The 26,532-nt window shown below is 43.0% G+C and overlaps 1 pseudogene across 1 annotated transcript in view; it reads right to left on the bottom strand.

Moving 5' to 3' along the window:
• The window catches only part of LOC146870136 (complement component receptor 1-like protein), a 796,036-nt pseudogene that overhangs the window by 503,439 nt on the left and 266,065 nt on the right, over positions 1-26,532 (bottom strand). The window contains exon 4 of the transcript XR_014978076.1: positions 17,361-17,434. The product of XR_014978076.1 is annotated as a complement component receptor 1-like protein (transcript). The remainder of the gene's footprint in view (positions 1-17,360; positions 17,435-26,532) is intronic.

Here is a 26,532-nt window from a genome sequence, read left to right as displayed (position 1 = left end):
ATATGTTACTTACTTTGTAAGCATCTATTCTTAGCATGTAGAGCAGTAGATTCACATGCTCTGCATACTCCTGCCATCTAGAGTTGGGCTCATAGGTTTTCAGCTTGTTTTTCTTCGAAGAAGTCTTTCAAGTTCACAAGGTATAGTGACTCCTCCTATAGTTGGTAATGCACAGGGGCATCAGCTACATTGTTAGATGGTTTTCCCCACAGGAGGTGAGTGTTAAAATGTAGCATTAGAATGGGAAATTGTGATGACCATGCAAAAAGGTATATACAAAGAGTTTAAGTAAAAGAAATATACATCTGCATAACCAAATGCTTCCAGGTAAGTGGGTGGACATATGTGAATCTACAGTACTACATGCTAGGAACAGATGCTTACAGGGTAAGAAACCTATTCCATTCGTAGCATGTGTGTCTGTAAATACACATGCTCAGCATAGACTGTAAAACAGTACGCCCCTAAGTGGTGACTAGCCAGATGATGATGCAAAGAAATAAAACAGAGTTCTTAAAACAGCTTAGCCAACTCTTGCTTGTTGGGGTGTGTTGGATATGGCTCTTTAACCAGGGTCACCCTCAAATGTTTTGCCTTCCTCCTCCCCTTTTTTCTGACCTCGTTTTTGTTGGCTTTAGGTCTCTGGGAACGTTGCCACTGCTAAATAATAATAAAGTGCATGTGCTTTCTGCTTTAAACATAGTAACATTGGATTATCCACAAATGGCATATTTAATTTACTTAACAGTCCCGAGTAAAGTGCACTACATGTTTCCGGAGCGGGTAAATTAAATGCTACTAGTGGGCTTGCAGCACTGATTGTGCCTCTGCTCCGGCCCATTTTAGTATCTCGCAATTATCTACTAGAACCCACTCTGGTCGGATGGAACTTTTTACTTGCCCAATAGCGTAGAGGGAATAAACACATTTATCAAAATTACTGTCCCCAAATTGCCATAATCAAGGACTCGAGACTTAATCTCTTGGCTCTCTGGTTTTTATTATCAGCATAAAGATTTGGAGATACAAAGTCCTCAGTACGAGGCACAACAAGACATAGGCACTAACACAAATGCTACTCTACGAAGAATCCGCATACGGCTAAAAATAACTAAAAGTACAATCTCTAAAAGCATGAGGTAGAAAACCACCAAGCAAATGTCGATACTAGGGACACTGAACCATACCATCTCTGTCCCTACTCTGCACTAGATGACATCCCTACTTAGCAATCCCATGAGACCCTCAATCAAATAAAAGGTGTCAGAGTGAAACTTCCTAAGAAGTCTTCACTTAGAGAGCTTGGTCTAAGTTGCCCCCTCTATCTCTTCGCCTAGCCTTCCTCTGCCCTGGGCTGCTCTGATCTGCCTCCACCCTCGGGGCGCTGTCCCTAATACAGAACCCCAAATCTCAGAACACGCCCTTTGCGCCTCCTCTTCTGCGGGGTCGACTTTCAGTAATTTTCCACAGAGCGCTGTCCAGTTCCATCGTCCATCGCTTGGCCTTGAGTCCCAGACGCCATCCGCACTAGGAGTTACGATTGGCACATTCCAATGCACTCCCATGTCTGGCTTTTTCTACATAAGTCAATTTGTGAACAAAGAGCTTCTCTACTAACGAGCAACTGTCCTTGAACCTGGGGTGAGATCATGCAAGGCAGACATACTTCACATCTTTTAACTTGCAATTTACTACAGCCTAAAACCTCTGCTGGAATAAATCCTTTTTGGCCTATTGCCCTTGGCTAACATAAGAAAATACCAGGCCTTTCGCCTCAACGATATATGCGAATTCTGGCCACTACTTCGGTTACACAAGCAGGTTTAAATCACAGTATTGACATTTACGTCTTTCTTTCATGTGTGGTCAAACTAAACAGTCTACAGACATGTATTCTAATCTACACGTTTTAACATCATATTGTTCAAAGGACTAAGCTCTATGCATTGCTTCAATATATACATAAGATGCTTGTACATAGCTAACACTTCTATTGAAATCGACATAGGTTATACAATTCTTAATACACTGCACACAAAAATACCTGAGTACACATTTGATTATATGCGGGTGCCGACTAACCGTGAATATAACGCACCCCTACGATTTTCAACCTTCTAAGCGCTACATCACCTCCCACTTCAGTAGCCCTTTAAACATGTCTCAGGCCTGCCTATGCAGAGCTTGTGTGTGCAGTTTTAAACTGTCATATTGCCCTGGAAAGTTAACTCTCTTGCTAGGCACAAAACCTCCCATTTTAATACATATAAGACACCACTACATTAGGCCCTGGACAGCCAAGGACAGGGTACAGTGTATCTAAAATGTAGGACATGTACTTTAAAATTGTTCATATCCAGGTAGAAAAAAACTCTTAAATTCCTTTTGCACTACTGCTAGGCCCATCTCTCCCATAGGTAAACATTAAGATTACCTGATTACATCTTATGATGTAATTTCAAATCTGGAAGAGATGGGACACCCAAGTTTGATATCTCTAGAATCACAATTTAAAATCTCAACTTAAGCTGCAGTTAGATTTTAAATTGCAATTCTGAAAATGGAGCCAGGGCAGGATGGGGAGGGACTCTGTGCCCTTGAAAGGCCTCTCTTTGAAGTCTCCCCCACTTCAAAGGCAGAACTGGGTATATGTTTTGGGCCTCTAACACCACCAACTCAGTACATTACTCGACCTGCGAATAACTCTTACAGGAGGAAGGACTGTTGTGCTGCTACAAGGACTGCCACTCTGCTGGACTGCTTCTCTGGAAGAACTGCTTTTCTGCTGTGCTGCCCTGCTGCACGCTACCCTCTACCTCGACTGTGGAAGGACTGGACATGTCTCACCTGAACCCCGAGTGACTCTAAGGGAATGCTGGCTTGCCTTCTGTACTAAGTCTCAGGGACATCAAAGACTTCAACTCATCCTGCAACAATACCTGGACTTTGCTTGCTGGAAGTCTTGCCCTGCCAAGCAGAGCCAAACCAGTGCTGGGCCCGTGGAAGTGGGTATAAAGTGCATCTTGAATCAAAACACATGCATCGACATCGTTGCATCGATCGCATCCCCCTCGATGCTGACGAATCTCCGCTGCTGCGAGAACTGCGGACACCGCATCGCCGACTTTGTGACGCATCTTCTCCAGTTTCTGATGCGTTTCTGACTTTCTGCTGCTCAGCATCGACGTATTGTCTTCAATCCTGTGCTTTGACGGTGACGCATCAACTTTAGCTTCCCACAACTTGTCTATGTCGACAATGCATCTAAGGTACTTCTCAGTAAGCCAAGAATGGTCCCTATATCCAGCCCGCGCTCCATCGCGGTCGGCCTGAACTTTTGAATTCAACCCAGTCCAGTGCAAACAGATAACCCGGTTGACACTTTAAGCTTCTAAGCACTGCAGTTTTATTTAATCTTTAAAACGTTATAACTCCGGATTTTTGTCACTTTAGTCCTCTTTTGTTCATAAAAATATAATCTATTTTTCTAAACTGGTGAAAAGTCTTTTAGTGGTGTTCTTGCACTGTGCTACAGTTTGAATAGTTGCACAAATACTTTAGCCATTGCCTCTTAAGTGCCAAGCTACCAGAGGGTGAGCACGTGTAAATATATGGTGAAAATCTGACTTATCCGGGCTAGGTTAGTGGTTCCTGCTTGGACAGGGTGTGCACCTCTACCACCCAGAATCCCAATTTCTCACATTGGTGATCATCGGTGGGGATGGAACTTCTGTTTGTGCAGTGCCATACAATGACTGGTGGATACTGCTAATCCGCATATAAGACAATTGTGAGCCTTAAATTCTCCTGCTTATCTCAATTGGTAATTTTTTTAAATTCTGCTTCTCCTTCATAAACTTGGGACTCTATTGTTGTTGCACCTGTGATACCTTATCAGAAAAGAAATGGATCCCAACTGCCTGTCATGTTACACTATGACGGAGCTGAGGAGGTTCTGCAACCATGAAGAAAGGGTCCACCTTTCTGGACCTACGACTTGCACTACACACATTTGAAGTCAAATGCTGGTATGGAGCACCCACAACAGACCAGTAGAGTGACATCTTCGAGGAGGGGGACCATGCAGAGCCTGAGTTACTTACTTTTAACCTCCAAAGTAGGGTCCCAAGAGGGCAGTGGCACTGAGAAAGAGAAGGAAAATGACAGGGACTCTTAGGAGCTGTACAATTTGATTGCTACGCCAACACCTGGTTGATTGCAAGTTCCCTAACCCCAGGGAGCTTGCAAAGGAGCCAGACCTCTAGGTGGGTTCAGAGTGTCTGAGAAGGAGTTGTCCTACGGAGGGTGGCCCAGGTTCCCTCTTATCAGTGAGGGGGAGGTATGTAGTGACCCAGACAGGTAACAGTATAGTAGGGGGGGAGAGGACCCATGTCCCTTCTAAGAACAGGAGTGGAGGTTGTTTTGGGCGGAGACCCAGAGTGCCCTATTTCCAACCCCAGTGCTTGAATTGCTCTCAGTTGGTGCACAAGCAAGGGACCTGATCTGTACCAAGAGACCGTCCACTGATGGGACCTCCATGGTGTCAGGGGAGCTGGATGGGGAGGCCTGTCACAGTTGCCTAAACAGTTCTGGTTTCTGGGGGTAGGAGGTGGAAACAGTCCATAGTGGAAGGTCCAGTGGGCATGGGGTTGCTAGCTCGGAGAACAGGGCACCCCATGACTGACCCTGGTGAGGCCACTTCTAGCCATGGTGGGCTAAAAGCACTGTCACAGGGACAAAGGACTCGGGTCCGGCACCAGACAGACTTGAATGGCACACACAGAGGGGATAGTGGTTCTCCCCTGGAAGTTCAGCCTAAAGGTACTGACCCTGGGTTGAAGGACTCGTTTCAGCACGAACTGCTAAGCCAGGTCCTGCAAAAGACACACACAATGGATTTAACCCAGATCTCTTGACTGGGGGAGAATGTATGCATTGTCAGCATTCCGTCCATCATTTGTTTGTTGTAACGCTTTTCGCCCTAAGTGGGATGGGTATTCCCAGACGTGGGACCCGTGCTCACTACGCCACTGGAGTCAAGCTATCCTGGCTGATGACGGCTGATAGCCAGAAACCGGTCCTAGGATGCTTGATTCCGGTCCAGGGAAGACATGGCTTGGCAGTTCGGGCTGGACTGTTCCCATGAGGCACAGGGTCAAGACTGATTTACATATGGCCATGTCTAAACTGGGGTGGTGTAGTGGGCAAAAGAACGATGGATTTAACCCAGATCTCTTGACTGGGGGAGAATGTATGCATTGTCAGCATTCCGTCCATCATTTGTTTGTTGTAACGCTTAGAGTCGAAGGTGGCCTGAATATTAAGCCTGGCCTCTGCTTGTGCCGAGGGTGTCTTAAACTTCAAATGTCCTTGAGGCTTGTGGAGAATCTTGGTGCTCAACGACCAGAAGGTGACGATGGGCCAGAAGGCTGCATGGTAGTAGAAGGGCTCCACACCCGACCCTCTCGAGGGTGGAGCTCTTCCTCTGCACAAGGCCTTTTTTGAGCTTGGTGTGTGTGTGTTGGTGCACATCATACTGGAAACCCTTGCTGAGGTCTTCGTTCGAGGGTCAAAGGTGGTCTGTGCTGGAGAGCCATTCTGTTCTTCCTCCTCATCTGAGTTGGGAAAAAACACCACCTCTGGACTGGGCAACAGCTGATGGGCAGTCAACAATAGAGCAGCATTCTGCTATTCTTCTGTGGTCTGAGCCAGAGAAAAACACTGCCTCTGGACTGGGTGACAGCTGATGGGATGGAATGTCCGAAGGTCCGGCTTCCTCACATTCTTTAACGTTGGGAAGAATGGAGGTGAGGACCTACCTTTTAATCTTGAACGCCCTCTGGAAAAAATACATCTTTTGTGCTTCTTTCTTTTGTTCTTAAAGGAACTGAATGAGGGTGAGGAGCAGGAGACTCACCGAGATCTGGACCGACACCTTTGAACAGGCCATAAAATGTTTGACCTCCATTTTCTCTATTGCCTTCGGGTTCATCCATTGGCACAGGATGATGAGTCTAATCTGGAGCTCACACACCATAGACCACTTTCATTGGGGTCCCACAATAGACATTTGACACTCTTACCAATGGCAGCATTTATATCCTGGCATCTTTGGTGGGAACAGGTCCATAACGCACTGTTAGAAATGTTTTGAAAACTGAAAAATCACCTCTTAAACCAAGGAAGGAAAGTCTAGACCTGTGTCGGAAGCTATAGAAAAAAAACCTGAACTAATATCATTGAGCCGAGGTGGGCTCTTTAATGGCTCCAATTAAGTTACCAGGAGTCCACTTCCCACATTAACATGAAGCCTGCACCCCTACGAGCATGGGAGAGCTATGTCAGAAGTTGCCAGATACATCCAGGTGCCTGGAATATTCAAAGATGAGGTATCTAAAGGTAGAAGTATCCATAAGAAACTTACAGTTTTGAGGAGAACCAACACTGTCTTACCAGGTTTTTCAGACCATCCAGATTTCTGTGTGGTTCGATGACTTTAATCCTATGAGGAGGTAATCAAGGCATTAAGACATAAGGCCTTGTCAGTAGATAATTTCAACAAGGATACTTTTTCCATCCATTTAATCTCTTCTCTTACTCCATTGGAGAGGACGGTTCATGCAGGAGATGGGTTTGGATGTTTCCAGATTTAGAGCCTACGCCTTGAATGCTTTCATAATAGATAGTAAATTATATAACATATTTTGAAACTGGCAAAAGATCAAGTCCACATTCAAGAGGTTCTATTTTAAACTATTGATGGATATGGCTTTCATTCAGTCATTAACTTGCAAAAGCCAAACAAAAAGGGGAACACATTGTTGCTTTAAGTTGGAAGAGACACGACTTCTTAATAGACTGATTCTCACATTGAGTGGCTGGGTCATTTTCATTTAAAGGACTTTTACATATCTAATCCAAACTGTCTGGATCCTACAGACTACCACAGAATTAGGCAGATAGGCCCCATTTGGCAGTTCATTGCTCTTCCTTCAGCCTTGCTCTTGGGTATTTCACCAAGATTCTAAAGCCAATGCTAGGGTTCCTGAGGCACAGGTGAGAATGGTCCCCACAAACTCAACCCCTTCACATAAATTGTGAAGAGGAGTCTGGCCAAAGACAGTTAGATGGCCATTTGGATTGTGAAAGCATCCAGCACGGGGGGCACAACCCAAAAATTGTTTGCTGATCTTCCCCAGGATCGTTTCACATGGATTTTCACATCGTGCAGGTCAGAGGAACACATCCCAAGCAAAATCAACGTCTGAAGGGAAACATTCTCATCACTGTAGTGATTTATATCATGCATGTTTAAGTGGTCACCAGGCAGGGCCTTGATGTTTTCTAGAGGCTGTGGTTGGTGGAAGTTTTTGTCTCTTGCCTAAATACACAGCCGCTCATTTCTGTACAGCTAGAGGATAGATCCAAAGGCAATGGCGGTGACACTGGGACACATTTTGTACGCTTTTCTGTTATATTTATTATTCACCCATCTCCTCTTTTGACCAAAATATGGCTTCAAATATCTGAAATGGCCAAAGAGGTACTACATAGGAGCCAAAATAATTTGAATTTGGAGTAGCAGCAGTGCTGCTTAGTTGTGAAAAAATCTGAACATGATTTCCAGGCAGTTTATTCCATTCCCTGTCTGTTGAAAAGTTGCCACATCTGGCATCCCAACCTTGGATGCTTTACTGATGAGCTGGGTATTGGAAAACATTAGCTCGTCTGCAGGCTCATGACCTGGGTGCAGTTCAAGAGACTGCCAGAGGCCATCTATTCTCATCTCTTGGAATCTGTCAATAACTTATAGCTATTTTGCTCATGCCTGATAACTTGGACCTGTAGTAAGTTCCACCGTAGGCCCATTGTAGTTCTCCCTTATTTTAGCCAAACTGCAAGTTTTAGGCCACAACTGAGTTGCACATCACACGTAAAACAATTATTCTCGTGCAGCGCTATTATTTTAAAAATAGGCTGCACATGTTACTGTAATCAGTTGTTGTTCTTAGGATTTAGTCTGTACATTTCTTACAAGGTCGAACAACACAGTGCCCTGTTTTTCTGTGCTCGGTCAGGCAACATCTCACAACATTAAGACATAACATGGGCACAGCTGCTGTTTTCCAACATTGCACTTCTTATCATATAAACAGATACATGCCCTTTGAAAAACAGAGAGGGTTCATGCGGAGAGGAAAGGTCTTGGTACGGGCTCACTAGCCTTGCATAAACTGAGTTTACACCTACAATGATGCAGACCGCATAACTACAAAACCAGCTATGGGTTAGGTGCTAATCCCAGAGATTACTGATATGGTTCTGTGCTCAGGTAGTGAGGGTAGACTTAGGCAGGCATATCAGTCACCATGATAGGGCATTTAAGTGTATACAGTTTGCTCGAAATGCTGACTACTTTGATTATTTGTATATATCTTCTAATCGCAGCAGAACTGCTTCATAATAGACAACAGCAGTTTCAATAAATATTGTAAACTTGCCTCTTGTCCTTCTTTTATTATGGACATGCACGAGTGAGAGAACAAAAGGTGATGATCTGTTTACACGGTTCCCTAGGGAACTACAGTGTTGTGTTCTAGGTTGCCAATTCACTACTCTGGAAGGTTAGGAGTGCAAGTGAGGCATTATGAGCTAAGCGACTTTGGGCCCATAGGTACTGATGTAGTATGGAGACTCAGTCCTACATTCTGACTTCCTGTGGCCCCAGGCATAGTTCTGTTTCCAAACAGAATCCCTGCAACATAAAGCTACCAATGTTGGTCTGGTACTGCTTGAGCAGGTCTCCTGAGTAGTGCTTGTGTGTGTCCATAATAGCCTTACACCTACCACTGGAGACGTCTGTGGTGTTGGGGGGTAGGGGGGTTAATCCTCCACATTATATTTGTAAGCCCCTCATTTTTCTGTTGGTTGTTCAAGTTTGGACCTTTAAAAGGATAACTGTAGACCTGCAGTTCATGCACATGTATCTGTACGTAGCCTTACTAATCAGGGGGTGAATTTATTTTTGTGGTGGAAGCCAACGATGGCCATCGCTTTTATTCTTGGGTCAACTTTCCAGCTGTGGATGGTCAAACTGACACATTTCATGAATACACTGCTGTTGCACCACCAGTAGCATATAGAGCATATGTGGTCTTAGAAATACTACTCTCACATTGGGAACATCAAACTTGGTTCCAAGGCACCCTTCCACACGTTCCTGCACCAGTATGTATGGGTCCTCGTGGCAATGATGTGGTGACCTGGTCAGACTAGCTAGTTATACACCATTCCCTCATATAGCGAATGCCAATGCTCAAGAGCTACAACAATTGTAAACTTTTAAGGAAATTGCAAACTGGTCTAGTTCGACTATGAAGGCCTTAACTCAAAATGTTTTACGCACCTTGTTGGCTGTCCCAGCTAGGGCAGGCTTGCCAGGGCAAGCCCAGTTGCTGGCAGTACCAACAATAAGTCCTGTCATTGTTAATTTTATTACGGGCAAGATTCCTACAAATCATAAAGAAATACAATTTTGGATCATCCCAAAAAATAAAAATATTGATCAGATTGAAGCTGTGCTTCCCCTTACGGGACCACAATACAAGTACAGAATATTGACTATGTGCTTACCCCATGGAATGGTTTCTGTTATAAGTGACTGTAAAAATTGGGGCATAGTTTATGAAGCAGTCTATACCTTAATTTGGATATACAAATTGAGGGGGATATAAAGAGCACCATTTGAACAATTTTCTGTAAACATTTTACATAATCTTACGATATCCTTTTAGCAGAGGTCGATTGGCCCCCGTAATTTGTCCAAACATCCCCACAAGGTGAGGCTGTAATAATTCCTTCATTTTCTGCGCTTGTACCTGATGAAGTCAAACAAGACTATGCAGCAGAATGGGCTCTTTCAAAAGCCCCAGGCTAATATTGCAATCATGTCGCCGGGGATAAGGACTCTCCTTATCATGTCATACCCATAAGGTCCAGCCCACATGTGCACCCACAACATCCCCATGAAACAGGATGCTAAAACACCTGTTTGTGAAATACTCTCCCAATTGGAGTAAATGAACCCTGTGTCCAATGAATAATCCACTTTTGCCTGTTTTAAAACCAGATTAATCATATCACATTATCTTAGACTACAGATATTTAAACAGTTATACACACACTTTTCCAATACAAAATACACACAGTACGGCACTTCATAATATAGTCCACAAAAAATACAAAGCAACCTTGGACATTTTCATTGGTTCTTTCTGGCAAAATTTAGTGCCTGAAAGCAGGGATTGGACTGCCTTCTACGTGCTTGGTTTTCAACATCGCTTTGCGCGACTAGCCATGGGCTATAAGAACAGTCCGCGACTGTTTGCTGTCCACATAGTGTCAATTCTACACGATGCTGACCCAGACGCATTGACTTATGTAGATGGCATTTATCTGACAGACAATGAGTTAAACCCACATCTAGCCAGAGTAGCTAGCATAATGTTGGGGTTTGCAGAAATTGGCTACAAGTCCAACTTTAAGAAATCTAATATAGCATTTCTAAGTGTCCTGTTTTGAGGATATGAACTTACACATGAAGGCAAAAGCCTTGCACCACCAGTGTGCTCAGCTACAACAACCTCAAAATACTTTGAAGATACTGCAATCTTTTTCAGGATTCCTTTATACTGGCAGAACATACACTACACATTAAGTCACTATATGAACTGACTCACCCTGATTTTTCAGTTCATTTTGGACATCAGACCAGACAGATACACACACGTCTAAATACCACTAAACTAGTCATCATGTCATAGCAGGTGCGATTGGATCTACTTATATCACCTTTAACAATGGTGAGACAATGCCAATTGCATATAAATCACATTTATTTCCTTCTGCCGAAATGCGTTTTGCATCCACTGAACAAATACTGACTGCAGTGCAGATGGCTTGCAAAAAGGAAACACATTATTGTCGTTACTCCAGGGCCAGCCTTAGAGTCTGTCACAAAAATTAGCATTGCTAACACTAAAGCCCTCCATCTTAGATAGAGACAATGGGCTACATCCTTAACAGCTGTTGATGTAGACCTCGTCTTTGACCCATGCTTAGAGACAAAAGAATTTCTGCAAAATGAGCATGTTTATCCCATGCCCAGCACTGTTTTGTCTCTTAATCAATATAAATATGTAGTTTATACTGATGGTTCAGCCCAGCCTGTTATCAGAATCAAGCACCAATATTCAGTAGTGTATACTACTGTTTTGGTGTGATGTTGGATGGAAAGTTCCACCCGCAAAAAACTCCCACTCAGTGCTTAGGAGACCGTACTGCGCTGATGGCTGAATTGAAAGCTTTGCTTCTCACACTATAACATACAGATCCTGAATTCTCCACACTTCTAGTGTGTAATTTTTATTACTGTCTCCAGTCCTATTTCCACAAGTTGGGAATCTCTGTGCAGAAGGAGTTTGGCCCGTCATACCATGCACCGGTGTAAGGCCTTGGCGTTCAAGGTACATGAACTATAATTTTGCCACCACGACCTGGTTCTAAAGACAATCATTTTGTAAACGTTGATCACATCAAGTTGCATCATGTAGCAGATTCTAAATAGTGTCCTTGGTAGTTCTTTAAATCCTTTCATAGCATACAGGAAATTCCTCTGCAGCCTGTGAGCACCTCCAAGGCGGTTTATCCCCAGCTGGGCAGTAGAGAATGCTCCTCATTTACTACCTGCTTCCACTACAACAGCAAGCAAAACGACTGAGGCGAGTACTGTACTTACTACAGCATCTTCTGCAGCTAATGTCATTTCTACAGATCCACCTATTTTGGATTTTATTAGTTCTCTAAATGTACATGCAGCTCTTGTATTTCGATAAATGCCTTCTGGTTATCTTGTGGGAGCAGATGATTTTTCACCCTACTTGTTTGACACTTCCTCCATTGTAGACACTCCACCTTCACAGGTTTGTGTTTTCTTTTCCTGGATGAAACATACTTTTCTGGTCCCTCCTTAGATTTATGTTTGGATAACACTTTCCTTGATTTTCTATTCTTGTGGATTGGATTTGTGACTGTTTTTTTTCTGCTGATTAATGCCCACTATCTTCCAGAACGTTTTGCCACAGAGCTGGTCAACAAGTTATTGTCGCTTCATTCATCTTCACAATAACTAAATAGAAACTTGTCCCTCGTGAACATTTCAGATGTTCCAGTAACTGATGGAATTATTTGGGATAAGGTTCCTTATATATTTGGACCTACGGAGATCCTTCAGATGCCATGTGTGTTTAGGGTTTCTACCTGGGATGTGATAGTACCTGGGTTACATTCTGATGACTGGGATGTTGAAACTGTAAATTCCATGCTCTAAGAGCTGGAATAGTATACATTTTCGAGTCAGAGGAGCTGTACCTTAATTCTGCTAATTATGGTGAAATGTTCTGTTACCATCATTATGGACATCACTATTTGCCTCGAGTAAGTGTTCAACACACACTTTTTAATTATATACAATGGGAACATTGTCCAACTGCCCCACAAGGGAGTTCAAAAACATATAAAGATAAATTCACATACTTTACAGGATATGATATGACAAATCCTTTTTATTTGAAACTGGTTCCTACACCACCCAAAAAATATATGCGTACACAAACTAATCTGATCTATACAGATTCATTTGTCACACAATTGGCTATGAAAGGCTATGATTACTGAAAAGAAAAAAATGAAATGAAATCCATCTGGGGTACTAAAGCCTGGCAAGTTCAGGGTACATACACCTTATTTAGAACTTGATTAATTCCAACACAAATGATTTTTCTGGACAATACGATTCAGCAGACCATGTGTCTAGGATTGCCTAACATTCTTTTCCTTGCACAATTTGAAAATTGGCAACATTTAACACATTTCATTGCTGAACAACTTGACAGTATGTTGCACAATGGTACATTTAACACCACACACTCAGGTCCTGGTGGGTGGTTACTGTGGCCATTGGAAACACATGGTTGTCATGCTAGTTTTTCAAATTCCAAACCAGGGTTTAAGGCAAGCAGACCTGACCCTTGTTATTCCCAATCTCAACACTCAGGAATTGTCACTACCTATTCAGTGGGAAAATTATGTCAACAATGGTTGGAACATTCCACACTATCTGCAGTAAAACAACATCCTTATCTTCTATTGAAAGACATGGACTTATCAGATTTTCTATTGGGTCCTAAGTCTCCGTGTTCCAAAAGATTTATTTATGCTACATATGATTGAATTTGGAAATTGTCCCAAATGGAAGCTGCTGCACGTTTAAGACAAATTGTTCAATATAATCTGGATAAAATGCTTGCTGTTGTTGATAATATTATTAATACATTGTCTTCTCACATTTACAATCTGAATAACATTGTGTCATCTATTATTGATATCATGCAAAGTGACATGTCTTCATTGTACCATGGGCAGAGTCAGCTTAGATCCATCATGCAGTTTAGCTGGACACTCCAGACCATGAAGAACGGTCGCGTACCATGGCGGTACCCTAATTCTAAATCAATGTAAATACTTCAGGCAACATAAATGCAACAAACATCATTCAATCAATTTTATACAGGTGATAGATAAACAGAAGAAAGAACCAACATAACTTTTTTTCATAGAAAAATACAAAAATTATTTTATTAGAGATATTCTGATAAAGAGAAAAGTTAATAAAATCGAATGATGGAATCACACTAATCCGTTCATGCCATCATTCGTGTTGTCTCATGCATTCCACACAAGTTTTTAGAAAAACACATTTTCCATAATCATTGATATACAATTATGAATTTCATTGACAAAAATGTGTGGCACAATTAGTATGACAATGTTCTTCTCTACGCCCGTTTTGGCACAGGACCGTGCCTTTGTCAGGAAAAAAGGGCTACAAAGCTTCAATTGTAAGATCTAATATCTATCCAATGAATCTGTGCTGAGTCTATTATTCTTTCAACACCGTCATTCGTATTGGGTATCTCTAGTATTGTTTCCGCATCATATTCCGGATTGGATATATCGAAGAGCACTAGTGAGATAACATTGGTGAAGTCACGTAGATATCAATGATAAATATTGGTGATGATATTTTCCTTGATTAAAACTTCCATGGCTTAGAGCTCATGATGATGGGCTCAATGCAGGACAACGATATTATTGTCTGCTTCATACTGATGGCCGGATGTGGGAATCAGTCACACGCCGCTCTTGCGTGCGAAGCCTGTTGTTACCTTTCAGCCCGATTTGTAAACAATGCCTCATGGCTAAGAAAGATGCCTCATAGACAATGTTACATCTCAAGAAGTTAGAACAGCTCCCATTCACTATAGCAGAAAAGCTTTCTTCTGTATGGTATTACATGGCGTAATATGTTTGCCAATTTCAACATTTCAATTTACAGCTTGCACAAAACATTTCCCTGTTGGTAGATACGAGCACCTCAGAGGCAGCTTCATTCATGAGTTATGGTCACTCCCATTTTTTAATTGCTGTGAACGCACAAATAGGAAAGTCTTCCTTACTAGAAAGGTATGCAACTCTTCTGTCTGACATTCACTTGTTCGTGCATACGAGGTCATACACAACACATGTAATGCACCAGATGCTTATTTGGCCTGTTTTCTAAAAGGAATACTAGTTATTTCAATTTTCTCCCTCATTACAGTCTTTACAAATGGAAGCTATTTAATGGTAAATGATCAGAATTGTTGTGGCATGATCCCATATATTTTATCAGTTTTCCTGATAGAGACCAGCTGTAATAACGTGCTCTTCTTTCCCCCTCAAGGGTGTTATGATAGCTCGTTGTGGCCTTCCATTCCAACTTTAAAGGCAGATTTTTACAAGCTAAGCAGACTCAAACCATGCCTGAGAAACTTTTGACTTGCAAGTTGCAAGGACATCCAGTGAAATATAGTCCTTGTTGAACACTAATCTCTTTTAGGCAAATTAATACAACACATTTTTAATGCTTCCAACACTGTGGAATCAGCCCCATGAGTTGTCCCATGAACTTACGGCTCCTTCAAGATACATGGTATGAGCCACTCAAAGGGAGACTGGCGCTGCAGCACCAGGAATGCTAAACTCTGGCTCTCATAACACTGATGCAGGACAACAGGATACTTCCTCAGCATCGGTTGATAACATGCATCATATCTGTGCTTTGGAGCTTTTAAACTGTGGAACTGCGGAGTCAGCGTCTGCGGAGACTGAATCCGTTCTGGATTCACTTACCATTGAATTTGTGGAAGAAACTCTGAATGCCTCCGGCTCACCTTAATTTGGCTAAGTTTTCACAATTTACATGCTATATCTTTTTTATTAGGATTATAATTTTTTTTTAATGGTTTGTCAATTACCATAGCATTAACTTTGCTTGTCTTGTGCCTCATATTTTTTGTTACTAGTTATGTTATTTTCCCAAGCAAGGTGGTGGTGTAAGTTCCACCTTAGGCCCTTATTTTCGTGCCACCTTATAATTTTAGAAATAGGCTGCACGTGTTATTATTACTCAGTTCTTCTTCTTGGGATTTAGTTTGTACATTTCGTACAAGGTCGAACAACATAGTGCCTTGTTTTGTTGTGCTTGATCAGGAAACATCTCACAACATTCAGACATAACATGGGCACAGCTGCTGTTTTCCAAAACAGCACTTCTTATCATATAAATGGAGACGTGCCCTTTGAAAAATAGAGAGGAGGATTCATGCAGAGGGAAAAGGTCTTGGAACGGTCACAACAATCTTGCATAAGCTGATTTTATACCTACAATGATGCGGACCACATAACTACAATACCATGTATGGGGTTTGGTGCTAATCCGAGAGATCAGGGATATTGTTCTGTGCTCATATAATGAGGGAAGACTTAGATAGACATATCAGTCACCATGATAGGGCTTGACATGGTGATTACTTTGCTTAGTTGTATATGTTTTCTAATCACAGCAGAACTGCTTCATAATAGGCAACTGTAGCTTCAATAAATATTGTAAACTTTCCTCTTGTCCTCCTTTTGTTGATTATGGACATGCATGAGAGAGAGAAAGAAATGTGATGATTTGTTTCCACTGTTCCCTTGGGGACTAGAGTTTTGTGTTCTAGGTTGCCAATTCACATGTTACTCTGGAAGGTTAGGAATGCAAGTCAGGCGCTATGAGCTAGTCGGATTTGGGCTCATAGGTACTGATGTGGTACTGAGACTCAATCCCTATATTCTGACGTCCTGTGGTCCCAGGCATAGATCTGTTTCTAAACAGAATCCCTGCAACAGAGCTTTCTTTAAATACTCTGTCTAGGTAACTGGCGATGCTGTGGTGACCCTTTTAATTACGGAAGCTTTGTTTCAGGTTGGTCATTTTCACACAAGAAAGTTTATTTAAACATCATTTACAGTCCTAAAAAAGTGCTAAAAAAAACCTGTCTTCTTTATTTTTTGACCCTGCTACATGCAAACCATGTGACAGGACATTAGTTCATCTAGATGCTGACAAGGTCCAGAAATCCTTCAGAAGCAATGTTTGCCCAGTCTTGACTATCAGCCAAACATGGTCAATCTGGAGAGTAATGTGTGAGTTAGTGTGCACTCCGGGGTTTTGGATCCCACTCACCCAGAAGCACAAAGGGCTTTTTGAGGCTGTCTGAGCAGAAAACATCCTAAGAGCTGCAGGCTAGGCCTGAGTTTCAACATTCAAGACCCTCAAAGACCATGAGGCCATTAGCATTATTAACATGTTTTTGTCTTGCTAATATTATGCGCCTCTATTCTTGGCACAAAATGTATAAGTTATTAAAGAGAGTGGGGCTCATGTTATTTCCTTTCTAGACCACGCATGTGAAGCTTAGCATTTAATAAAGAGGGTGGCACTGACATATTTGAGGTTATGCCAAAAGTCTTCTAAATCTAACTGGTGGGTGTATATAAAATGGCAACAATATTCCAAGGTATTCTATGAAATAAAATTAAAACCATAAATATGACTTCTCAGTAACTACTTTACTTTCAGGGGAAAGAGGATCAAATTCTGTAAATTGTGCTAAAATACCCTCAGGAAAATATTGCAGGGTTATCCGCTCCTTATTGGAATGCTGTGTGTGAGAGTGCTTCATTTCCCTTAGGTGGATATCGTGTTATGTATTATTCTGTCATTTACAACCTCGGTACATAAACTCATATGGGGAATGTGTGTGATGTGCATGCCACTTATTGCTAATCCTGTGAAGATACAGGCTATCTAATGGCTTTAGCTGCTTTTTCAAATCAGAAACTGCCTATCTGCTACAATTTCTGCTATGCCTACTAACCTTCACATATGGGAATAGCATTGTTCCACCCACTAGCCATGCACGTTCGTTTATTTCGTCCAAGCATATTGAACCTGAACAGACCAAAAATAAATACGGTTAATGATCAACTCAAAACAATAAAATAAAACATGTTATTTTATTTACTGCAGTTATATAAATATTCAACTAAGAGAGTGATTGACAGCTTTGTGAATGTGGAGTGCAAGAAATAGGGTATACATGATTTAGGATAATATATACACATTCACATTCACATTTCCACACAAGCAATGTACGTGGATTAACATCTCAGTTTAGGAGTTACAGGTATTGCCAGGATAAGTGACAAGGAAAGATAAGTGTTCCTATTTTAATCTGTAGCTCTCACCGTACAAGTGAAGTAGGTTACTCTTAGCTGTTTATAAAATATCTTATACGATCACAGTGGCCCATTTGGTTTACATTTCTCAGAATGTCACGCTATGCTGCAATTTTTCGCTTTTCTATGAACGTCATCAAGTAGGCAGTGGGACAATTAAAACACAAAAATTCTTGGAAGAGTTTTACTTTTTATTTAAAACAAGTGAAAATGTAAGCAAAGTTGAATTTAGGCACAGTGTTTCAAAATGAAAAAAGTGCTCAAATGTACAGTGTGAACAAATGTTTCAGAAAACATAGTAAAGAGCAAGTGATGAGATCTGTTTAAAAATGTACATAACACTGTTTAGGTTTGACTGATACAGTCTGAATTTCTCATTTTTCATTAGTGTGGAAGGAATATGTTACTTACTTTGTAAGCATCTATTCTTAGCATGTAGAGCAGTAGATTCACATGCTCTGCATACTCCTGCCATCTAGAGTTGGGCTCATAGGTTTTCAGCTTGTTTTTCTTCGAAGAAGTCTTTCAAGTTCACAAGGTATAGTGACTCCTCCTATAGTTGGTAATGCACAGGGGCATCAGCTACATTGTTAGATGGTTTTCCCCACAGGAGGTGAGTGTTAAAATGTAGCATTAGAATGGGAAATTGTGATGACCATGCAAAAAGGTATATACAAAGAGTTTAAGTAAAAGAAATATACATCTGCATAACCAAATGCTTCCAGGTAAGTGGGTGGACATATGTGAATCTACAGTACTACATGCTAGGAACAGATGCTTACAGGGTAAGAAACCTATTCCATTCGTAGCATGTGTGTCTGTAAATACACATGCTCAGCATAGACTGTAAAACAGTACGCCCCTAAGTGGTGACTAGCCAGATGATGATGCAAAGAAATAAAACAGAGTTCTTAAAACAGCTTAGCCAACTCTTGCTTGTTGGGGTGTGTTGGATATGGCTCTTTAACCAGGGTCACCCTCAAATGTTTTGCCTTCCTCCTCCCCTTTTTTCTGACCTCGTTTTTGTTGGCTTTAGGTCTCTGGGAACGTTGCCACTGCTAAATAATAATAAAGTGCATGTGCTTTCTGCTTTAAACATAGTAACATTGGATTATCCACAAATGGCATATTTAATTTACTTAACAGTCCCGAGTAAAGTGCACTACATGTTTCCGGAGCGGGTAAATTAAATGCTACTAGTGGGCTTGCAGCACTGATTGTGCCTCTGCTCCGGCCCATTTTAGTATCTCGCAATTATCTACTAGAACCCACTCTGGTCGGATGGAACTTTTTACTTGCCCAATAGCGTAGAGGGAATAAACACATTTATCAAAATTACTGTCCCCAAATTGCCATAATCAAGGACTCGAGACTTAATCTCTTGGCTCTCTGGTTTTTATTATCAGCATAAAGATTTGGAGATACAAAGTCCTCAGTACGAGGCACAACAAGTACATAGGCACTAACACAAATGCTACTCTACGAAGAATCCGCATACGGCTAAAAATAACTAAAAGTACAATCTCTAAAAGCATGAGGTAGAAAACCACCAAGCAAATGTCGATACTAGGGACACTGAACCATACCATCTCTGTCCCTACTCTGCACTAGATGACATCCCTACTTAGCAATCCCATGAGACCCTCAATCAAATAAAAGGTGTCAGAGTGAAACTTCCTAAGAAGTCTTCACTTAGAGAGCTTGGTCTAAGTTGCCCCCTCTATCTCTTCGCCTAGCCTTCCTCTGCCCTGGGCTGCTCTGATCTGCCTCCACCCTCGGGGCGCTGTCCCTAATACAGAACCCCAAATCTCAGAACACGCCCTTTGCGCCTCCTCTTCTGCGGGGTCGACTTTCAGTAATTTTCAACAGAGCGCTGTCCAGTTCCATCGTCCATCGCTTGGCCTTGAGTCCCAGACGCCATCCGCACTAGGAGTTACGATTGGCACATTCCAATGCACTCCCATGTCTGGCTTTTTCTACATAAGTCAATTTGTGAACAAAGAGCTTCTCTACTAACGAGCAACTGTCCTTGCACCTGGGGTGAGATCATGCAAGGCAGACATACTTCACATCTTTTAACTTGCAATTTACTACAGCCTAAAACCTCTGCTGGAATAAATCCTTTTTGGCCTATTGCCCTTGGCTAACATAAGAAAATACCAGGCCTTTCGCCTCAACGATATATGCGAATTCTGGCCACTACTTCGGTTACACAAGCAGGTTTAAATCACAGTATTGACATTTACGTCTTTCTTTCATGTGTGGTCAAACTAAACAGTCTACAGACACGTATTCTAATCTACACGTTATAACATCATATTGTTCAAAGGACTAAGCTCTATGCATTGCTTCAATATATACATAAGATGCTTGTACATAGCTAACACTTCTATTGAAATCGACATAGGTTATACAATTCTTAATACACTGCACACAAAAATACCTGAGTACACATTTGATTATATGCGGGTGCCGACTAACCGTGAATATAACGCACCCCTACGATTTTCAACCTTCTAAGAGCTACATCAGTTCCCCCCTTTGATGACATCTGTCATCACACCATTACAATCCCCTCTTCCAGAACTGATTTAAACCGTACTAGTCATGGCTCCGCCATGTCGAATTCCCTCCATTCTTTTAAGACTCTCATATTGCTGCTCCTGGAGCTTCGCCACCCTCTTCTCGTTTGCCCTAAGAGCTCTCTCAACCTTGCCTCCTTGATACCACTTCCATGCTTTCACGCATCCCCACAAACAAATCACGCAAACCACAGCAATGATAATTGGCTTCAGCACTGATCCAAGAAATCCTCTTCCCAAATTCGCAAACCACGTTCCCACTCTTCCAAATCCTTTTCCAATCTTCTCCCATACATTCTCCTCCGTCAAGTCCATAATCTCCTTGTGAATAGTTGTGATGTTATCTATGTACTTCCCTATCTCCTTCGTGTTGTCTGGAATATATGTGCAGCATTCTTGAACCTTCAATAATTTGCAGACTCCGCCTTCCTTGGCTAATAACACGTCTAATGCAAGGCGATTCTGCATAACCATATTTCGTATCGACAACATCTCTCCAGCCACCAACAACAGCGACCTTGCCGTGTTCATAGACAACTCATCAACTACAGTCGCCAACCTCCTGATCTTCACGTCATTCAACACCACACCCATACTAGGTATCATTGCTCCGTATATATCCCCAATCACTGCACCGGCGTTTGCAGCCCTACGTCTTCTAGAATGTTGCTTCGTCTCTAACAATTCCAAGTCCTCTGCGTGATAAATCTTCGGGAATATGATAGCCAAATAGCATATGCCATACCAATTTGCGGGTAACCTGACATAAGCATTCTTTCCACATACATAATACACTGTCGGAATCACTTCTACTGGACCTTGCATAAAACCCTTAACAGAAGTGTCCAGAGTGAAGGTCTGAGAACAAGTGCTATGTCCTACTGCAACCTTCTCCATGGCCGATTGAGGCCGCCCAATACACAAATTCCCTCTCTGCACTTCATCTAACGCTATTGGTCCATAACTTCCCTTGGACCTGTGAGCCCTCTCCTCCTCAGTCCAATCTACTGGACTATCTCCGGTGTCTCGTGTCTGGGTCAACTTTCTATATCTGTCTTCTACTTGATCTATGAATTTCTTCTCCGTCTCAGACAACGCACATGTCAGGTTATGCCTGTGAGCATGCGCAGTATCCAACTTCACAGTCGGTCTAAAATACTTCAGGAGTCTGTCCTCTTTCTTATAATAATCGTATTTGTTCAAATGCTTTATTGCTGGAACTTCAGGAAGTACTGTGTCAAAATTTGAAAAGAAATACTCGAACTGCCTCCTGTCATAAAATAGACTGAGCAATAAACTACAAGAAATCCCATATGTCAATGGGAGATGATGATACTTGATACCCTCATCCACTGAAGCAGGCAACTGCATACACACATAGCAATCTTTCACATCCATCGCATCAACATACTCATACAGCAGCTTTGCATACGCGTTAAGCTTAAAATCACCCCTCGACAAATCCATGTGGAGTCTGCGATCGTCCCTCAATTTCGATGTTCCCTGCTCTCTGATACTGACACCTCTCTGTTCTGGGGTAATAGGTGTGGGTGCTCCCTGAACCTTTCCCTCTTGCCTGTGAGCCACCATGTACGAACTTATCACTACTGCAAATATGGTGACTATCACAACTCCTATCAATGTGCCTATTATCAATTTAGCCCTACGATGTGGGTTTGCAGGATCTGCCATCTTCGGAATATACTCAGTGTCCAATACAGTCTCTGGAAAGGTAAGTCTCTTTCTCATTAATGTCTCTTTCGTGAACTTAGGCAAACCTCCCTAACTTCTTCTTCGTTCTATAACGGAAAAATCCCTAAATTTGTTCTTCTTCCACTCGGGTCTAGGTTATCTTCTTCTCTGCTTGCAACCCTCTCAAATCAATCCAACATAACCGCTGGTCCCAACAGTTCCAGGACTCCCTGCAATATTTCGAGCTTAAGGATGATCAGTTCTTGTGGATCTGGCACAGTAGTGAACGTCGGGAACTCCAAATTGTCCAAGATCATACCTCGAATGACACTCAGAAAGGGTGGACTCGGAATATGAATTGTTAGGATTCCTTCGATCTCCAGTCCCGGAACTTTCAGCAACACTTCCACTCTCTGGAGCGGGACACTGTTGACCAATGTCATCGACCTCAATCTTCCCGTGCTCGGTAACCCTGGCATCAGTCACCTGGTATGCCCACTCTGGTGAAGCGTACTTCCGACTTGGCACTCTTGTTCTCTTTGATCTTCTCACACCTTGAGGATACTCCTCATCGCCTGATTCTTCTTCTGGCTCCTCCGAAACTGGTGCAAGATCTGTGTCCGGTACCGACCTCAGGTTTACCCGGTTCTGTCTTGCGGGCCAAACCCTTTCTGCTTCGGTGGCACCTCCGGTCTTCCCCTCGATACCCTGTGCACTGATCTCCTCCTCTTCGGCAGAACTCGATTCTGTACTACCCACTGCACCTCCTGCTCCTTCGCCTGTTTCTGGGTCAGTACTTCTTTCACGTCCTCCCCCAACTCGATTCAGTGCACCATCAGTCGCTTCAGCAACCCTTACAGTTTGACTGGCCCTCTCAGGTGATTCTATCGGCTCAGCTGGACTTTCGTTCTCGAGAGGGGCTGTATCTTCTAAGGGTGCTGGAACTCTACGGGTATGGGAAGCATGCACCCAGTTCGGTAAACCTCCACACTTAACTGCTGTGTTCGTGATGAGGATCACTTGAAATGGGCCGCGCCACCTTGCATCCAAGCAACTCTTCCTCACGTGCTTGCGGACTAGGACCCAGTCACCTGGACGCAGGTCGTGGCACAAGTCACTCGCAGCTGGAACCGTTGCTGTCTGCACCTGCTGAGACACAGAACGGACCACGTCAGCAAGGCCTTTACAATAGTCCAGGATCATATCATCAGTGATATTTATCAGAGCAGTAGCAGGTATTGCAGGCAAACGCATCGCTCTTCCCATGAGGATTTCATGGGGTGACAACCCAGTCCTTCTATCAGGCACACTTCGAAGGCTCATAAGGACCAAGGGTAAGGCATCAGGCCATTTCAGAGACGTAGACGAACATACTTTCGCCATTCGAGCCTTCAGAGTTCCATTCACCTGCTCCACTATCCCTGAAGCTTCGGGCCTATAGCTACAATGTAACCTCTGATCTATATTTAAGGCAGCACAAAGCAACTTCATAACTTCGCTGTGGAAGTGAGTTCCTCTGTCCGATTCAAAGGACGTCGGGAACCCGTACCTTGGAATGAGTTCTCTCAATAGTAGTTTTGCTACCGTGAGCGTGTCACAGCTACGTGTAGGGTATGCCTCCACCCACCTGGAAAAGACACATACTATCACTAATATGTACCTCAACCCATTACACTTCGGCATTTCGACAAAGTCCAGCTGCATCCTATTAAAAGGTCCCCCTGACCTCCCTATGTGACTCAATGTCACAGCTGTCCTCTTCCCTACATTCATCTGTTGGCAAGTGACACACCTCTGGCACACGGTTTCAGCCACTGACCGAAACTTCAGGTTATACCAAGTCTGACGAAACACTCTCATCATTGCGTCTCTCCCAAGGTGCACAGCACCATTGCTCGTCCATCACTCGAAACCCATATATCCACCTCTCCTTTCTCACATCCAGCTCGTATCCAACTGTCTCACTCCTGATCAGAAACTCCTTCCTGAAGCTGTTTCAGTTCCTCCCAAGAGTCTGCCATTGCTAACATTTGATCATACACCAATTCCTTCTCAGTTTCTTCAATGTGAGTCCCCGTAAAATTGCATCCCTGCTCTGCACAAAACCGAGCTACTTCATCAGCATAGTTGTTACCCAATGAAACAAAATCATTCCCCTTCGTATGTGCAGCACATTTAACAACGCCAATTTCATCAGGGCCTTGCAATGCCTCAAGCAATTTTCGTACGTGGTCACCATTTCTTATGGGTGAACCTGACGACGTCATAAACCCTCTCTGGGACCATAGCTGTCCGAAGTCATGAACCACACCAAACCCATATTGGCTGTCCGTGTAAATCGTTACACGGATCTTCTCAGCTGCCAAACAGGCACGAGTCAAAGCAATGAGCTCGGCCACCTGCGCGGAGTGTACTCCTTCTAGACAAGCGGCTTCAACCACACCCGTGATGGTGCATACAGCAAACGCTGCTCTCAGTCGACCGACACTGTCTCTTAAACATGAACCGTCCACAAAGAAAATCTCATCTGAAACTGGGAGTGGTTCATCGACAATGTCAGGTCTCGGTTTGGTGCATAGTTCCGTAACGTCGAGACAATCATGGTCCTCACAATCTTCATTATCATCTACTTTGGGAACAGGTAACAGTGTAGCAGGATTTAAAACAGCACACCTCTTCAATGTCACATTATCAGCTGCAAGGATAACTTGCTCATACCGAGTCAGCCTATTATTCGTGAGGTGCTGTGTTTTAGTCCTAGTCATCAACAATTCAACAGAATGCGGCACATGTACAGTAAGAGGATGACCCATCACAATGCTCTCACATCTCTCGATGCTGACACCTGTTGCTGCAACGGATCTGAGACATCCGGGCAACGCAGAAGCTACTGGAACTAAAGTAGCTGAGAAATAGGCAACTGGTCTACGGACACCTCCATGATTCTGAGTTAACACTGCTAATGCGCAACCTTCTCTTTCGCAGCAGAACAATGCAAATGCCTTGTTGTAATCCGGCATTCCCAACGCAGGAGCGCTACATAAGGCTTCTCTCAGCCTCAGAAATGATTTCAAACAGTCGTCGTCCCATGGTACCGGATCACTTACATCCTTTCGCGTCAGCCGCTGTAAAGGCTTCGCTTCAAAGGAAAAGTTTGGGATCCACTGGCGGCAATAACCCACCATTCCCAAAAACATTCTAACTTCCCTCTGGGTCGAGGGAACTGGCATTCTTAGGATCGCATCAATGCGATCCGGAGACACCTTCCTTTTACCCTTTTCGATTCTGTGCCCCAAATACTGTACCTCAGGTAAACAGTATTGCAACTTGCTTGGAGACACCTTGTGACCATTTTCTCCCAAGAAGTTCAGCAACGCAATGGTCTCAGTCCTGCAAGCGTCTTCTGTTTCTGACGCGACAAGCAGGTCGTCAATGTATTGCACCAAAACAGAATTTCGCGGCAACACAAGACTTTCGAGATTCTTCTTTAGAAGCTGATTAAAAATCGATGGGCTCTCCGTATACCCCTGTGGGATACGACACCACGTTAATATCCGATTTTCTAGTCTAAATGCAAAAAGAAATCTGCTCTCTTCGTGAAGGGGAATCGAAAAAAATGCTTGACACAAGTCAATCACCGTGAACCATCCAGCTTCACATGGGATCTGAAACAGTATCACAGATGGATTCGGTACCACTGGACAACATGGAACGACTATGTCGTTTATTTTCCGCAGGTCTTGCACTATCCTGAACTTCCCACTTGGTTTCTGCAATCCCATAATGGGCGAATTACATGGACTACCCATAATCTCCACCAGTATTCCCTGCCTAATCATAGACTCGATCACAGGTTTGATCCCAGCAATCGTTTCAGGGGATAATTTATACTGAGGTGTTCTCGGGAATTCCACGTTTGGCTTAACTTGTATCTTCACTGGTTCCACTCCCCTGACTAAGCCTATCTCCTCTCCACTTAGGTCCCACACGTCAGCCGATACTGATTCCCTCAAATCCTGTGGAAGCTCTTCCACTGTCAAAGCTGGGTACATTTCCACGCACACCCGCTGATTTGCAACCTTAAAGGTCGCATCCTCATCTCTTGTCTGCACCTCTACTCCTTTCGGGGTACAATAAATTGTGCAATTGAGCTTGCACAATAAGTCTCTCCCCAACAAACAAACAGGACTAGAATCGCACACCACGAACTGATGTCGATCCCTAAAGTTTCCTATCCTGACTGGAATCGGTTCTGTGAAAGGGCTAACTAGCCTTTTGTTCGCTACTCCAACCACTTGTATGCTTTCTCCAGAAAGGGCTACCCCCGGAACTACTGCTGATCTTATAGTTGACCTGGTAGCCCCCGTATCTACCAAAAAGGTAGTAGGGTGTCCATCAAGTTCTGCTTCCACAAAGGGTCCTCTCTGATCCACCTCTAGAATGGCCCTAAGTATGCAATCATCATCCTGGCCTAAACTTAACTGGGCCAGCAAATCCACATCTTTCTCCTCGCTTACTTCAAACATGGGCATCTGTA

Source organism: Triturus cristatus, chromosome 1_1 (genome assembly GCF_964204655.1).
Source record: "Triturus cristatus chromosome 1_1, aTriCri1.1, whole genome shotgun sequence".
NCBI classification, from domain to species: Eukaryota; Metazoa; Chordata; class Amphibia; order Caudata; family Salamandridae; genus Triturus; species Triturus cristatus.
This window is presented reverse-complemented; position numbering and strand designations above follow the sequence as displayed.